Raw genomic sequence first — 14,180 nt, 5'->3', positions numbered from 1 at the left:
ACATAATTTTACAAGACTTAATGAGGACCTACATTAAGTCTATTAAATGAAGATAAACAAGAAAATGTGAAAAAAAATGGTAGGTTATAGTAGTAGTAATCTATTGCATGTGAAGTCAGGACAGTGAGAAAAAAAGACTGCCCGATGGCTCTGTGATTCCAGGTCTGAATAATAAACCTATCTAATTTTTTTTATCCAAATCAGATTTCTGAAAATGAAAGCGGGTTCTAAAATAATCAAACTTTTAAAATATGAACATTTATTTCTTAATGAATTTGTTGGATTTTATATTAGTTAATGCATAAAGTACTTTCATTCAAAAACTATTTTTAAAAAATAAAATTATTTGTACAAATAAAAATGTGTATTTGTAAGCCAGAAATATTTTTAATAAAGAAACTTTTCACTATAGAAAAACTAACTTCCAAAAGCTTTACTTAAAGTCCATGAATTAGATGAAAATATAAACCCTCATTGGGATTTAACCTTACTGACTTGCTGTTTGAAACAACTGTTAAGACTAATTTAAGACTAATTTAAGTATTTAACCATTTGCAAAGTTGTTCTTCGGAAAATAGAGCCAACCCATGAATGGTTGTTGCTACACTTTTTGTATATACACAAGAAAACTTGTGATGGAAAGCGAGCGAAATTAATTTAGGATAGTAATTTAATCTAAATGAAATGTCAAATTTCACGGTGATACATAAACCCAGTTTCAATAACTATATTAATTAAATCATGATCTACTAGAATAGGTTTTCTTTTCAAAATTTTAAACTAAATGTTGTTGCTTCTGCAGATTCATGATTTTTTTTCATGCGGTCTGCAATATCAGTATGGCCCCACATATGGTGGATGATAAACGTCAACAAGTATATTGTGTAAGTAATAGATTTTTTATTAAATTTCTACTTGGAATTTTTTTGGGGGGGTTCTTTATGGATAAAAGAGTTTATTGCAAAATGAAAATTCCAGCAATCAGTGAAATAATTAGTTGCAAATATTCAGCATAAACTATAGGACAAAAATCTTTATATATATGTACTAAATGTGTTGAGGCTACTGTATACTCTATGGCAGGTCCTTGCAGCCTCTATTTCCTACATATATTTCATGTACACTTAACCTATACTTTCCCACATTTCAAAACCCCACTAAGTGAAGGGTTAACAACTTTGTGAAATTACAGACCAGGGGACAGGACAGGCATAACTGGTAAGGACATCAAATGGCCTGCAAGGGAAATCATGTCAAATATTTCTTTCACTGCTACTTGAAACTAAAAGGAAATACCTTTCTGTTCTGTTTATGTCTAAGAACACTTTGTTTTATCATGGATATAATACTGTGTGTAGTTAACTTGTCTCTGGAAAGGATAAGGAAAAGATAGAAGTGTAAAAACTAGTTTTGTTTTGTTTTTTTCAGATTAATTACATGTTAAAGTGAATAGTCTATTTACTTAATTGATTCTCACACACTGCTAGATGACAGCAAAATAAAACCTGGAAGTAAAAAAAAAAAGATAATGGAGGTTTACCAAACCCAAATTATTTTAAGGCAATTATTAATAATCATACTTCTTAATGAAAAATATGTTGAAAAGTTGCCACAAGTAGTAAACTGAATAGGATGCAGAAACAAAGATAAACTAGTGCCGGCTTAAGCTAACCAATAGGTAAAGTCAGCCTAGATGTGGGTGACTGGTCTATTAACTGATCTAGGGAAGAGATAGTTTTAACTTTTGATGATGAGTTAGCCATGATCAGTTATTGATCACTGTAGTACATCCAGGTGCCAGTGTCCAGGAGATATTTGGAAACATTACTTTGGAATACAGGAGAGTGATGAAAGGTAGAAATAGAAAATTGGAAGTTTTGGCATATGCGTAGTAGTTGAAACCATGTGAGATGGAAGATTAGATAAAATATTTTTAGCACTAGTATTTGTTGAGCATTTTATTGGCAGTTTCTGGGAATAGTACCAATGGCCTTTGTCTAGACATTGACAACAAAGGACGGAACGTAATGTAATTACTTTACTCTAAATGACTTGTGTATGAGTTTCTTATAGCTGTTGTAACAAATTACCACAAACTTGGTGGTTTAAAACAACAGAAATGTATTCTCCAACAGTTCTGGATGCTGTAAGTCCACAATAAGTATACCTAGACCTGAGTCAAGGTGTTACTATGGCCACGTATCCTCTGGATGCTCTCAGGGGGAATTAGTTTCTTACCTCTTCCAGCTTCTGGGAGATGCTGACACTTCTTGGCCCATGGCCACATCACTCCTGTGTCTACTTCTATCATCACATTGTTTACTTTTCTTCCTCTGTGGTAAAATCTCCCTCTGCTTCCGTCATATAAGAATACATGTGGTTGCATTTAATGCCCACTCTGATAATCCAGGATAATCTCCCCATTTTAAGATCTTTAATCACATCTAAAAAGGCCTTTATTTCGATATAAGGTAACATTCACAGATTCCAGGGATTAGGACATGATTATCTTTGGGGCAGGAGGTAGAGGTTATTATCTGCCTACCACAACTTGTATTTATCTAATCAAAGTCAATCTGTGAATTATTTGTGCTATCTCTATTATCCCCCTTGTATTTGGAAGACTTGTGGCATACAGGGTATCATGAGGGGTCTCAGCTCCTGCTCCCCACATAAGAACGCAGGATATAGTGAGGCCGAAAAGGGACACCCCCGGAGCCATAGATAGGGGAGTCATACCACTATAGTCTCGCTGGGGCTGGGTTGGAGACATAGGAAGCAGGAGCCACACTATCCGCGACCTGCCATCCACTCCTCTCTGCCAACCAACCTCACTTGCTAGCTGCAATCCGCCCTGCTAACTGCAATCCACTCTTGCTAGCTCAGCCACCATCTTCTTGTTAGCCCCCATTTGCTGCTAGCATAGCCACGGCAGTTATATTAGTGGCCCATGGCTCACTCTTTACAGCTGGTGGCCAACTAGCCACAGCTGATGACCATCCAGTCACAGTTGATGGTCATTTACTACCTGAGCCAGCAGCTTTCCACGTGAGGCCGAGAGCCTGGAAACTTCACTCCTGGCTCTGTCCCCACAACTTGGTACAAAAAATGTAATGTAAAATATCTCATAACTTTTTTGATTGATTATGAATTGAAATGACATTGTGGCTATATTGTATTAAATTAAAGGTCATTAAAATAATTTCGCTTTTTAAATTTTTTCAATGTCTATTCAAAAATTATAATTGCGTATGAAATTAACATTACATTTCTATTAGCGCTGTTCTAGAACGTGTGTGAGTCTAATTAGCTTCATCTTATAGGAAAATTGATGTTTTCTTACAAATAAATAATTACAATCCTGAAAGCTGCTCGCCAAGTTAATTAAAAGCTCAATTTTATTCGATAGCTGTTCTTTGCTCCTTTGTAATCCATACGTACTCAAACTATTTACTGCTGTCTTTCTTGATTTCACAGAAACAGACCAAAAGCACTTCATGTGAAATTACTGATCACCATGGGCTCCGTTAGACACCATGAATCTAGATTCTAGGCACCTGAGAGCCAAAGCAAACCACCACGAGGCACAGGAGCTCACTCTCTGCCCTGAGGAAGCATCTCACAGAGGCAGTCTCGCATGGTGAGTGCCAGTCCAACTGGTAATCTCTTAGCACTGAGAGGAAGTAATGTAATTTTGAGGAGTTTGACATTTTCTTTCAAAAGAAGTCAGACTCTAAACGGTGATGGGTGGTGAGGAAATAAGGGGGGAATGTTTATGGTCGTGAGGGATCCAGGGAGAATTTATAGGAATGGAAAAGTCTTCCAAAGAAGGAGGCTTGAGATTTGAGAGCAGACCTGTGTGTAGGTCTGAGGGAAGAGTTGCGGAGGAGTGATCAGAGGAGAAAATCTAGGAGGTTCTCCACAGTGAAGGTCTGTTGAGAGGGAGAAGCCACTATTTGTCAAGCCTCTACTGTGTGCTGGGTAACTTCTTACATGTTAATCAAAATCCATTTATAACATTCATTATGCAGGCCAAACATTTGTGGTGCAGAAAGATTAAACGATTTTCCCAAGGTCAAAGCAATTAAGTATCAAGGCCAGATTTAGGATCCATTGATTACTGGGTGAATATTCTTTTAGAGTGTTAATGTTAGATTAAAAGGTGAAACTGTGAGGGTGAAAAACACTGAGAAAATTTAGGTGATGGGGCTGAAGGAGGGGGGTTGCAGGCCGGAGAAGTGTTTGTACTTGGAATCATTCATGTCAGCTGTAGGAGTACATCACATCCAAAGGGCTCAGAAAAAAATGGGGTATCGGTTGGCTTTTTAACTAGTCAAGGTTTTGAACTTAACCAGTTTCCTAGCATCCCACAGTATTTCTGGTAAGCATAGACCTTCAGATTTTTAGATACGTGCCTGTAAGAAATATAAACAATATTTAAACTTCAACACCTCACAGATCTGAAAGAAACATAGTCAAAAGACAGTTCAAGTTTTAGTTCATCTGTAAAAATGAAGGTATTGAAAGGACCAGTCTAGCTCATATTTACTGTATGTAATTTAAACATACCATGACTTCACCTCAGCTTCCAGAATTCCCAATTTTATACTTCCTAACTTATGCTCTTGTCATTAGAAATCATTTCATTTTCATTTTTACCCAGAACCTTCAAGGACTGAACACCTTTTCTTCAAATATTAGCATTCTCCTCATTTCAGTGGACTCTTCCAGCCATGTGTTCTGAGATAAGTTACTTTATCGATGCCTTTTCCTGGCACTGTTGGTCTATAATCACTGAAGCATTCGATCTACAGCACATATAAGTAGATGATAGAGTAAATCTTGGAGATGAAGTGGGAGAAGAAGAAAATCCTATGCTCTAACAGACTTGGTTGACCATACATTTCCAAAGTCCAAATATAACCTTTATTCTTGATACTCTTTGGCAATGTTATATTAACTGCCCAAGGTTTTCCTTATTCTGATTTCACAATATCCTTCCTTCCTTCTAGCTGTTAATCTTGCCTCTCATTTAGCCAAAATCAAGACATTTGTCTCAGGCTCTCTCATTTCACCTCATTTCAATCCATCACATAACAGAAAACAAAAAGTTGCTACATAACAGACTTTTTCATCCTTTCTTGAAGTCTGAGGGGGGAAACTGCTGTAAAGTTAATATCTTTAACTAAGCTCTATCTGAAATCCCTTTTTGTTTTTTTTAAAATGGCAACTGTAATTTTTACTTTTCTTCTGTTATCTTTAATTTCTCCTTTTGTATTGATTCTTTTTCATGTCCTGATCATGGCTTTTTTTTTTTAATTTTGGTAAATCGATAGGAAAAATAATATATCATTATTCTTTAAATTAACCTTTATGAATCATGTGAATGAAATTTTAAATATTTAGTAGTTATTTCATTTCCTACCCAGTGCATTGTCTTTTAAACATTTATACCACATTTTTATTTATAAATCAGTGTAAATTTTGCATTTTAAAAAACAAAACTTGTTTATGAGTTAACATTAAGCATTTGTCTATCATATTTGTGACAAGTACTTTTCAGTTTATTGTATCTTACTAATGTCAAAGAAATGGCAGAAATTTAAAAGTTATACAAATTTAAAAGTTAATTTTTATATATCAGATGGGTCACTATTTCCCTTTGTGATATCTTCAAATTCTTCTATACTTAAAGTGTTATGTGCTTTCTGTATTTCAGATTAATATATTTTTATATATTTTTATATTTCTGTTTTTATTTTATTTAAAGTTTTGAATTCATATAACATTGTTTCATAATATTACCAGTTTATCATAAGTGTAAAAAATAGCAAATCATCTTTAACTTGCTCAGTTCAATTCCTACTCCATGTCATTAATTTAGAAAGTACAATTTTCCAAAATTAAATAAAAATTGACAATCTTACTGATTCATTCTATTAGACAACAAGCTTAGTAAGGATAAGAATCATGTCATATTTGTATTCTCACCATATAACATAAACCTTAATATATTATTTAAGACTATTTATAATACATAATATGCTTTCAATAAATGTTTGCTGAATTGGATTACAAAATTGTGTTATCATATTAAGTCGATGTCATGGTAATTATTTTGTTAATATAATACTTTGCAGTGTCTTTTAAAAATCATACTCTTAACCAAGCCAACTTATATGTCATTCAGTTGTCATCATTCCTTATTTCTATATTCTTTCTTTTTTCTATCCAGCTTTAGATGATGTTGGCATAGTCTCGCTGCTTCTCATTCTAGAATCAGCTGCTTGATTTCAAAGGGCATGTATTTACCATGTGTCTCTTATTCTTTCTGACCACTTTGAATGACCAGCCATCTTCAATCCCTAGGACTCCCTATCCGCATGAGCTTTTCTATAGGACTGGCCTTATCCATTCACAAACATGTCAGGCTTCAGTCCCTTTATCTGCAGTAAGGAAAACACAGAGACATAGTGTCCTGGTTTTATTTTTCTTAATATTAGAAAACAGATTGATCAAACTTTCTGGATTGCAGATTGTGTTTACAAGTTTAAAATTTCCTGAAGCAAATGTAGAAGATAGAGTGGAGTGACAGACAGAGATGAATGCATGAAACTGACAAGACAATTGTATGAAAATCTTAATAGAATAAAATGAAGCACCTAGGTTGCCTTCTATAATTTTTTTAAAGAAATAGACTTGAAGAAGAAATAGATGTACATGTTGTTTTAAGGCTAGTCAGAAGAAAAATAAGTCAGAGACACATTAAAAACTTTTACATGTGGATATCTAGTTTTCCCAACACTATTTTTTGAATAGACTGTCCTTTTCCTATTGAATAGTTTCAGTATCAAATCATTTGACCATGTATGTGAGAGTTTATTTCTGGGATGCTCTATTCTGTTCCGTTGGTTTATATGTCTGCCTTCACATGAGTATCACACTGTTTTGATTATTATAGCTTTGTCATAAATTTTAATATCAGGAAATACGAGTCTTCCAAGTTTGTTTTTCTTTTTCAAGATTGTTTTGGCTATTCAGAGTCTCTTGAGATTCCACATGAATTTTAGGGTTGGCTTTTCTAAGTTTTTCAAAAAACATCATTGGGATTTTGACAGAGACTACATGAACTGTAGATCACTGTGGGTAGTATTGATATCTCAAAAATATTGAGTACTCCAATGTATAATATGGGATGTGTTTCCATTTATTTATATCTTCTTTAATGTTTTTCATCAATATTTTATAGTTCTATTTTACAACTTTATCACATCATTGCTTAAGTTAATTTCTACATATTTTATTCATTGTGATGCTATTATAAATGGAATTGTTTTTGTAATTTCCTTTTCAGATTGTTTATTGTCAGTGTTTAGAAATTCAACTGATTCTTGTGTTTTGACTTTAATCCTACTGCTGTGTTAAACTCATTTATTAGTTCTAATAGTTTTTTCTTGTGAAACATTTAGGATTTTATACATATAAGGTTTCATCATCTTCAAACAGGTATCATTTTACTTCTTCCTTTCAAATTTGGATGCATTTTTTTTTCCCCACACCTAATTGCTCTGGCTAGTACTTCCAGTACCACCTTGAATAGAAGTGGCAAAAGTGGACATCCTTGCCTTGTTACTGATCTTTGAAGAAAACTTTCAGTATTTTATAATTGAGTATGATGTTCACTGGGGTTTTTCCTACATGATTTATATTATATTGAGGTGGTTTCCTTCTCTTCATAGTTTCTTGAGTGTTTTTATTATGAAAGGTTGTTGAATTTTATTAAATGCTTTTACTGCTTCCAATGAGATGATCATGATTTGTTTTGTTATTTTTTATCTTCATTCTATTAATGTGATGTATGATGATTTTTTATGTTGGACCATCATCTCATTCCATTAACAAATCCCACTTGGTCATGTTGTACAATCCATTTAATAAGCTGCTAAATTTGGTTGGCTAATATTTTGTTGAGTACTTTTATGTTCGTGTTCATAAAGGATATTGGTCTGTAGTTTTCTTTTTTGGTAGTGTCTTTGTCTGGCTTTGGTATCAGGATAATGCGGGCCTCACAGAATGAGTTAGAAAATGTTCCCTTCTGTTTAACTTTTTTTTTTTTTTTTAAAGAATTTGAGAAGGATTGGTATTGTAGTCCCCGCTCATTTGCAGTTTTGATTTCCATAGTTTCAATTACCTACAGTCAACTGTGGTTGGAAAATATTAAATGGGAAATTCCAGTAATAAAAAATTTATAAGTTTTAAATTCTGTGTCATTCTAAGTAGCCTGATGAAATCTCCCATTATCTCATTTTGTCCCACCCACAATGTGATTTATCCCTTTGTACAGCACATCCATGCTGTGTATGCTACTGTCCCATTAGTCATTTAGTAGGAATCTTGGTTATCAGATCAGTTATAGAAAGAGAAGCAGACAACATTCAAATACATTTTATTACAGTATATTGTTACAATTGTTCTATTTTATTATTAGTTTTTACTGTTTTCCTATTACTATATCTAACTTATAAATTAAACTTTATTATAAATATGTACAAATAGGGGAAAAAACACAGTATATACAGGGTTTGGTACTATCCCTGGTTTCAGATACCCACTGTGATTTTTGGAACATATCCCCCATGGGTAAGGAGAGACTACTGTATTAGGTTTTTAAGTGTTTGGTAGATTCACCAATGAAGTCATCAGATCTTGGAGTTTTCTTTGTGAGGAGAATTTTGATTACCAATTCAATCGCTTTACTAGTTATATGTCCATTCAGATTTTCTATTTATTTATGATTTAGTTTTGGAAGTCTTTGTGTTTCTAGGAATTTATCCATTCATCTAAGTTATCTAATTTCTTGATGTGCAATTGTTTATAGTACACTCGTATATTCCTTTTTTATTTCTGTAGAATTGTTATTATTTTTCCCACTTTCATTTTTTATTTTAGTAATTTGAATGGTGTCTCTTTTTTAAATCTAACTAAAGGTCTGCCAATTTTGTTGACCTTTTCAAAGAACAAATTTTTGGTTTTATTTATTTTTCTCTTCTCTATTTTGATTATCTCTGCTCTAATTTTTATTACTTTCTTCCTTCTGCTAGCTTTGGGTTTAGTTTGTTCTTTTTCTAGTTCCTTAAGTGTAAAGTTTTGAGATCTTTCTTTTGTTTTTATATGTTTTGCATTTTTTTTCAAATTTCAGCTTTATTGGTGTATAATTGATATATAAAATTATAAGATTTAAAATATACATTGTAGTGATTTGATATACATGTACATTGTGAAAAATTCCTTCCATCTAGTTATTTAACACATCATCGCCTTACATTTTCTTTCTGTGTGTCTGTGTGAGAACATTTAATTTTTACTCTCTTACCAAATATAAATTATGCAATACAGTGTCATCAACTATGTTCACCATATTTTACATCAGATCCTTAGATAGTATTCATTTTATAGCTGAAAGTTTGTGGCTTTTACCAACCTCTTCCTATTTCCCCCACCCTCACTTGTTTTTTAATGTAAGTGCTTATACATTTCCCCCTTATTGCTTTCACTGTTTCCCATAAGTTTTGGTGTGTTGTATTTATGTTTTCATCTGTATTTTTTAATTTCCCTAGTAATTTCTTAATTTATCTCTTGATAGTTTAAGAGTGGATTATTTTTTTAATTGCCACCAATTTATGAATTTTCTTTTACCTCTATTGTTGAATTTTAGCTTCTTTGTGTGTGTGTGTGTGTGTGTGTGTGTGTGTATGTGCGCGTGCTTAGAGAAGATACTTTACATGATATTGGCACTTTGAAATCTACTGAGACTTCATTTGTTGTCTATCCTGGAAAATGTTTCATGTGCACTTGAAAACAATATGTATGCTGTTGTTGAGTAGAGTGTTCTGTGTATGTCGATTAGTAGTTTATTGTGTTGCTTAAGTCTTCTATTTCTTACAGTCTTCTGTCTAGTTGTTCTATCCATTATTGGGAGTGGGGTATTCAATAGTCTCTAACTATTATTATAAAATTGTCTATCTCTCCCTTTAATTCTGTCAGATTTTGCTTAATATATTTTGATAGTCTCTTTCTACGTATGTAAATGCTTATAACTGCTACATCTGCTTGCTGTTTTGAAGATTTTATTAATATATACTAATGTGCTGCTTTATTTCTTGCAACCTTTTTTATTTAAACTCCATTTGTCTCATATTAGGATAGTCAGTTCTTTGGTTACTATTTGCATGGAATATCTTTCCCATCTTTTAACTTTCATTCTATTTGTGTCCTTGGATCTAATATGAGTCTCTTATAGACAGAGTATAGTTTGCTTGTATTGTTAGCCCTTCTGGCCATGTCTGTGTTTTTCTTGGAAAGTAAATCAATTTACTTTTACAGGAATCTTTGATAAGGAAGTACTTACCTCTGTCATTTTGCTATTTGCTTTTTATATATCTAATAACTTTTTTTGTCCCTCACTTCTTGCATTATGTTCTCTTTTTGTGTTTAGATGATTTCTTTTTGTTTTGGTAGTGAAATGTTTAAATTAATTTCACATTTCCTTTTGTGTATATTCTATAGCTATTTTATTTATGGGGGATTACTATGGGGAATACATTTAACATCCTAAAGTTATAATACTCTCATTTGAATTTATACCATCCTAATTTCAATAACATACAAAAGCTGCTCACTTACAATAGTTTTCCTACCCCTTTTAGTTGTTGGTGTCACAAAATTACATCTTTATACATTGTGTGACCCCAAAATAAACTAATAATTCTCTTAAATTTATCTTTTAAATAACATGTGGAGTTACAAACCAAATTTACAATAATACTAACTTTTAGACTATTTTTTGTATTAGTCTCTTATATTATGTATAAAAAAATAAAGTTACAAGCCATTGTTACAATATAACACACTTTTATAATTTTCATGTATTATATTTTTTGAGACCATTATTTCGTCATATGGCTTCAAGTTACTGTGTAATGACCTTTCTTTTCCCCATGCAGGAGTCCTTTGAGCATTTCTTGCAGGACAGATATAGTGATAATCAACTCCCTCAGCTTTTGTGTATCTGGGAGTGTCTTAATTTCTTCTTCATTCTTGCAGGACAGTTTGCCAGATATAGGATTTTTTAGTTGACCGTTTTTATTTGTTTGTTTTCTATTAGCACTTTGAACATACTGGCCCACTGCCTTCCCGCTTATAAATTTCTGATAAGGAATATGCTCATATTCTTATTGAGGGTCCTTTGTATGTGATGAGTCACTTCTCTCTTTCTGCTTTCAAAATTCTCTTTGTATTTGGCTTTGGAAAGTTGATTGTAATGTGTCTTGATGTAGGTCTTATTGAGATCCTTTTGCTTGGAATTTGTTGAACTTCTCGGATATTTTTATTCACAGCTTCTATTGAGTTTGAGAATTTTTCAGTCATTGTTTCTTCAAATGTCCTCAATGCCCATTTCTCTCTCTTTTAATTTTCTGTGACTCCCAAAATGCCCAGGTTGATGTACCTGATGGTGTCCCACAGGTCCCTTAGGCTCTATTCACTTTTTATCTTTTTTTGTTTTGTTTGTGTTTTGTTTCTCAGACTCAGTTTCCATTGTCTTCAAGTTTACACATTTTCCTCTGCTTGCTCAAATCTGCCTTTAGATGTGTAATTTTATATCTAGATGGGAAGACCAATTCCTAGTGCTTTTTACTCTTCTATCTTCCGAGAACCCAACTCGCTTGATTTTTGTTTGTTTGTTTGTTTTGTTTTGTTTGTTTGTTTTTAAGATTTTATTGGGGAAGGGGAACAGGACTCTATTGGGGAACAGTGTGTATTTCCAGGACTTTTCTTTTTTTCCAAGTCAAGTTGTTGTGCTTTCAATCTTAGTTGTGGAGGGTGCCATTCAGCTTCAAGTTGTTGTCCTTTCAGTCTTAGTTGTGGAAGGTGAAGCTCAACTACAGATCAAGTTGCCGTTGCTAGTTGCAGGGGTCTCAGCACACCATCCCTTGCGGGAGTTGAAACCGGCAACCTTGTGGTTGAGAGGACGCACTTCAACCAACTGAGCCATCCGGGAGCTCAGTGGCAGCTCAGCTCAAGGTGCCATGTTCAATCTTAGTTGCAGGGGGCAGAGCCCACCATCCCTTGCGGGACTAGAAGAGTTGAACCAGCAGCCTTGTGGTTGAGAGCCCACTGGCCCATGTGGGAATCAAACCGGCAGCCTTCGGAGTTGGGAACACAGAACTTCAACCACCTGAGCCACAGGGTCGACCCTCGCTTGCTGTTTTAAAATAGCGACAGACTTACTTCAGTTACCACAGTAAAGACAACGTTTTATTGAATGCATTTTAAGTATAGTAATTATATTTATGTTCATTATATGCTCAAGAATATATATCATATCAGTAAAGGTTTTTTTATATATTATTAAAATCCACACTTCTTTTACCAGTAGTACAAGGAATTATGCATTTTTCTAATCAATGAAAAAGAAAAGATGTGTAATAAAGAAAATATTGAGTATGAATTTCTAGCCTGAAATTTTTTCTTGTCTTTTTCCTATAAAATACAAACCACTGAAGTTGGATTAATTAGAGGAAGAAACATTTAGTTTTTTGACAGTTCCCTCTGTTAATCCAGTTATTCAGTTACATCAAGTGCAATCACTTTTACCAAGTTTGCTTCTTCAAACATTTTCCTGTTGAGATGTAGAACAGTGCCATTTATCCTAATGTGCTTATAAAGTTTTAATCCTAAATCAGAAACAATGACAGTCTCAGCCTATGTTATCATACTGACAGGTTGGCAACTTTGCAACCCATAGAAGACATTTTAAAGGAATGTTTATTTTCCATTCCTCAGGTATTGAATTGCTAAAAAATGTAAGTGCCTGTCATGTATATATGTAATATTTACATATAAAATATTACATATATACATGTATATATTTACATCTTGGAGAACTATGGATGTAGAAGAGATCAAGATGTGATATCTGCCTTCATTCTAGACCAGTAGTGAGAAGTGAATTTGGCTACCAAAAAAAAAAAAAAAAGTTTATTGAAGAATCATGAATTCTTCAATAAGGATTGAAAGAGGAGCTTACATTCTAAATAGAGGGATTGAAATGGGTCAAGGCAAAGAATTAAACCACATGACAGTTAAAGGAACTGTAAGTCATTTAGAATGGCCATTAGTATAGGTTACCTAAGAGAGGAATCATGGCAAAACAAACACTATGCCTGGAGAGGTAGGCAGGGCTCAGGTCATGGCAAGCCTTGATAACAAGCTAAGGTGTTTGGGTTTTTTGTAGAGATAAATGAAAGATTTCATACATGGAAATACAATAAACATATTTGAATTCCTGGGGTTGCTAAATCTGAAACATTCTCATGCCTATTCAGAGAGTCTCTAGTGGAATCAAGCTCAGTTACCATGGAGGTAACTCAGTGGAGGTAATTGTCCACCTCAATTACCATCCTGGGATTGGGTTTCCCTCTTTGTTTCATTCTTCCCAGTTTCCTACTGTAATTCCTTTGGAAACATTTTCCCAGATAAACAGCTCCATGCAAACTTCTGTCTCAGCTTTCCTTTTTGAACCAAACTAGGCTAAGAAAAAGTATAATAATGGAAGTGCTTAACCATAACCACACAAGGAAATTATAAGATCCCTCAAATTTTCCAGAACACCTAGTGAATGTTACACCACAGCTGAAAACAATTACTTTACATGGATAGGTTTGGGAATGATATTTGCAAAGAAAATATATGTATTTTCTACATGTTGTATATGCTGTTCTAAATATGTCCTTCAGATTAAGTTTATTGATTTTGCCATTCAAATTCAGATTATCCATATTGGTGTGTCACAACAGTGATGTTGGTACCATCATTCTGAAAATATGTAGGAGAAATATCTATTTTAGTTGTTACAGCTATGGTAGGGGAGTCTTGTCCTTTTATCGGTGGAGGAGGCCACGGATGCTAAATATTATTACAATGCCTATGAGAGTGCCCAACAATAGGCAAAATGCTATATGACTAAACTTCAATCCTAACTTCCTTTGACATGCACAAAGTATTTAATTGGTGTTTTATACAACAATGAGTTTTACAAGCATACAATTACCATGAAGAAGAAGGGAAGATATAGTCAACACTGAGGAGGCAGAGAGTCAGAAACAGCTGAGTCAATGATG

General features: G+C 33.6%; 1 long non-coding RNA gene across 1 annotated transcript in view; it reads left to right on the top strand.

Annotated features, from left to right (window-relative positions):
- Positions 1-801: 801 nt before the first annotated feature.
- The window catches only part of LOC117032003 (uncharacterized), a 47,661-nt gene continuing 34,282 nt past the window's right edge, over positions 802-14,180 (top strand). The window contains exons 1-2 of the long non-coding RNA XR_004424669.1: positions 802-884; positions 3,478-3,640. This is a non-coding gene — a long non-coding RNA (uncharacterized LOC117032003). The remainder of the gene's footprint in view (positions 885-3,477; positions 3,641-14,180) is intronic.

The sequence above is a fragment of the Rhinolophus ferrumequinum genome, chromosome 2 (assembly GCF_004115265.2).
Source record: "Rhinolophus ferrumequinum isolate MPI-CBG mRhiFer1 chromosome 2, mRhiFer1_v1.p, whole genome shotgun sequence".
NCBI classification, from domain to species: domain Eukaryota; kingdom Metazoa; phylum Chordata; class Mammalia; order Chiroptera; family Rhinolophidae; genus Rhinolophus; species Rhinolophus ferrumequinum.
This window is presented reverse-complemented; position numbering and strand designations above follow the sequence as displayed.